We start from the raw sequence: 3891 nt of genomic DNA, 5'->3' as shown, positions 1-3891 counted from the left end.
CGCGGGAGGCCGATTGCAAGTGTCGACGAGCAATCGGAAAGCTAGCTAAGGTGGGTTGTGCTTACCGAAGTAACTAGGTCGCCCTTTATGTCTAAGAAACATACGATTTCATATTGATGCATGTTAGTGATAATGCATACATTAAAATGCTAAGTAGAATGCATGTAAGGACTGAGATTTTGACAGTGCAACTAAACTCTCTATTGACGATATTTTTGTGTGTAATTTAATTACATAAGCACTCGTCAAGTTTCAGGAGGAAACGAGTTAAGACGGAGAAGTCACGCAACCCGAAAGAATCACTTAAGTGAATAGTAACTCCGATTTTCCAGAGAGGCCACGGAGTATAGTCGGCTTTCGACGCGTATCGAACTCCGATCATAGTCGTCCAATAGCTCGTTTTCAACGGCTCGACTATCCTGGACCCATTGGCACTGACGGATTTGGATATGGATGCATGGATTTCGAGAAAAAAGGGGTTTAATGGTTTTTACATATAATTATACCTATATGTGGTTTTGGTGGAACCAATGAGGGTGGGTTTTGTCGCAAATCGGAGACCTTTTCGGGAAAAATGAAATGCTAGACTCGATGCCTCTGTCGTGCTGATCGCCCTGGCGCGATCCGATCGGAAATCCGACGGACGGATCTTCGGGAATCGCAAAAAGTCCGCTGAGAGGTCAATTTGGCAAAATCAATTAATCGCGAAAAGACCCTATATTTTATGCGCCGTTTCGCGTGATTTCGATCGTTGGGGTATGTACGCGCAAGTTACACACGTTGGCAGGGGCTGGACTGTAAATATTATGCTTTGGATGGGTTTTTGGCAAATAGACATTTTAGTATTAATATGGTAGCTAGGGTTTCATTGACCTTTTGGCTACCCTAGTCCTTCCAGCTAACCCTAGCCGCCTTAACTCCACCCTGCCCAACCAGTGTGCATGCCCCGGCCGCCGGCGAACTGCTCCGGCCGCCGGAAAGGCCACCCCGGCCTCCTTTCGGTTCTCCTCTAGCTTCGACTTGCCATGCCTGTGGTTGTCGTTCTCGGGGGAAACATCTAAGCCGAGCTCTATCATCCCCGAGCCGAGACCAACATCCTGAACCGTCGTCGGGCATTGCCGCCGTCGGCGTGCGCCGCCGGAGCCGGCTGAGCGAACTGCGGCCAGCTCGGGTTAGCCGAGACCGAGCCCGCTCGAGCTCTGCGACCACCGCCTCCCTTCGGCCACGCCGCCCTCCTGTCGGCCCCGGCGATCTCCGAAAACCCGGCGCGCGTGTCCCCTGTCGTCCCTGCGCGCCGTCGGCCGCCGCTGGGATCCCCTGCGACCGCCCAGACCCGTGCGGGCCGAGGTCGGGCCCGCTCAGCTTCCTAGCGTCGCCGCCGCCCACCGGGGGGTGCACCACCTTCCCCTCGGCCTCCGGCGACGGATCGGCGTCGCCCCGACCTCCTCCGGCCGCCGCTTTGCTGCCGGCGCCTTTGAACCCGAGAGCAGCTTGGCGGATTGGATTGTAGCCGCCGCGCCACCGGCCGCCTCCCGCCGCTGGCCAGCACCTACCCTATTCCCCATCGACCGGCCGCGCTCGTCCCCGGCCAGAGCGCCCGCCTTCCGGCTGCCGCCGGCCAGCCCTAGCTCTGCCCTGGCCAGTAAGCAAAGTTTTTGCTGTTCTGCGCATTGTTTCAGTTTGGGATCAATGTTCCGGCGACCTGAGGCTGTTCTGATGCCTCCAGAGGTGAGCACGGTGATCGTCGGTCAGTGCTGATCACAGTGCTCACCTCATTTAAGGTCAAAGATCCCCGGATGAGTGAATTTCAAGCATTTTTAGTTTCAGCGCGCAGTTTCGCTGAAGTTCGCGTCGCTCGCGCTCTTGTCGCAGTGGCCGAAATTGCTCCGAAAGGTGAGCACGGCCTCCAGCACGCCGAGACCTATCAGCGGGTGTCTCGGTTTGGCTGATTGACTTCTGGTTTGTATAGACAGACCATAAAAGCGCCTAAATCGCATGAAATAATGCGATTTCGGGTAATCGGGAGGGCTTTTATGTATTCTGGGTTGTTGCGGCTGCTGTTGGCAGCATGGGTGAGCAGTGGGTGACCTCTGGACTGATTGTCCAAGGCCCCAGACCTTTGCAAAGATCGAAAATGCATTTCCAGTGCGTTTTTCGGCGAAATCCGCCGACGAAACGCGATTTCGGTTCGGAACTCTTCCGACGATACTTGGTGACCATTTGCCACGTCGCTGAGCCATGTTGTCTGGTCACTCACATTATTTCGAGGGTTCGGAAACGACGGATGAGCGACGGTGGGTTCCGGTGTCGAAATCGATGCTTCCGGGAACCCGGATCGGAACGATTATCCGACGACAATCGTTTTGGAGTGAGTTAAGGTCTTTGCTGCCAAGTCACACGTAAATTTGTATTTAGTGGCAGCGGGTGACTCGTGGTACAAGTCGGTGAGTTTCGGGACAGTCCGTGGGTCCCGGCGGAGTGTCGGTGCGATTACGGGACTTCCGGCGTAGTACGGCGATCGGTTTGGGAAACCGATTCTCGTGGGTTTATTTGTGGGGTTATGCTTTTAGGGTTTCTTAGTTGTGGGTTAGACACTGACCCAGTGGGCCCTCCTTAGGTCCGGTTGACGTTCTTTTGCAGTCAGGAGACAGGCGCGACATTTGTTAAGGTGGGTACTTCGATCTGACGTCGGTGCAGTGGTGCACGCTTGGTGATGGTTTCTTACCCTTACTCTTCTGTTGTTATTATTGCATAGTATATATTGAGCCTTGCACCCATGTTATTCCATTATACTCTACTCGTTGTTTACATGCTTAGTATCCTGAGTAGGAGTAGAGTGGTTCTATCTATGTGCGTATCTGTTGACTTGGTTAGTCGATTCTTGTACTTCATATCAGTGACTTGGTAGGTCAATTCTTGTACTTCGTATCAGTGACTTGGTTGGTTGGTTCTCGTATCTTGTACTTGTGACACATTTGGTCGGTTCCTTGACTTCTATCGTTCGATGACCGTTGTGGTCGATGTACCCTAGAGGGGTTGGATTGTTGGCTAGTGGCCGATGGTAGTTCTGGATTCTATTGATACACTATGATGACCTATTCGTCGATTCGTTATACATATATCCTTGTTTACCTGAGTGGTCAGTCCTTGTGGTTCATTGAGCAGTATTTGCATTTGATTGAGAGGATGTTGATGTTGTCCCATCCTAGTTGACCTGAGTGGTCAGTTCTTGTGCTTCCTTACGGTTGATGACCTATACGGTCGATGAGCCCTGTGGGCAGGATTGTCGGCTGGTTGCCGATGTTTGGCCTTTGAGCATATCAGCATTGATCGCCCGAGACTCGTTCGCATTTCACTAACACCAGCGGTCTGATCCACCGCAAGAGGGTGTTCTTTTCCGGAAAAGTGGTTGCAGGTGTCGACCCGTGAGCCCTAGAGGGGTTAGATGCCTGGTAGAGCGGCAGTGGTACTGTCGGGAGGTCTCCGGTGTGAACCTCCAGGGCACAGGCTTGAGGTTCCGGTGCGGACCAATAGAACAGCAGATTTCAGATTGGGTATATTTGGACTTCTTAGTCGGTTGACGCATATAGCTATAGTAGCGGTTGTTGTTTGTATACCTTCAGTTCTTTCTTTACACTTGTCTTGCTACTATAGTTTAGCTGCATGTATACTTTCAGTTGTTCATTACAGTAGCGGTAGTTGTGCTTTTATTTATAGTTCTATCTCTTTCGTTCATTATTGTTGCTACTGTATTTAGTATTTCACTTACCCATATTGTTGTTTATCTCTTCCTGATCCGGTGAGTACTTCTCGCCTTCATCGGCTTGCGGTACCCACTGGGAGGGGAGACATGTTTACATGTTCTCACCTCCCCCACCATTTTTCAGGTAT

Source organism: Ananas comosus, unplaced genomic scaffold, assembly GCF_001540865.1.
Source record: "Ananas comosus cultivar F153 unplaced genomic scaffold, ASM154086v1, whole genome shotgun sequence".
Taxonomy (NCBI): Eukaryota; Viridiplantae; Streptophyta; class Magnoliopsida; order Poales; family Bromeliaceae; genus Ananas; species Ananas comosus.
The sequence above is the reverse complement of the archived record's forward strand: the minus strand, read 5'-3'. Positions refer to the sequence as shown.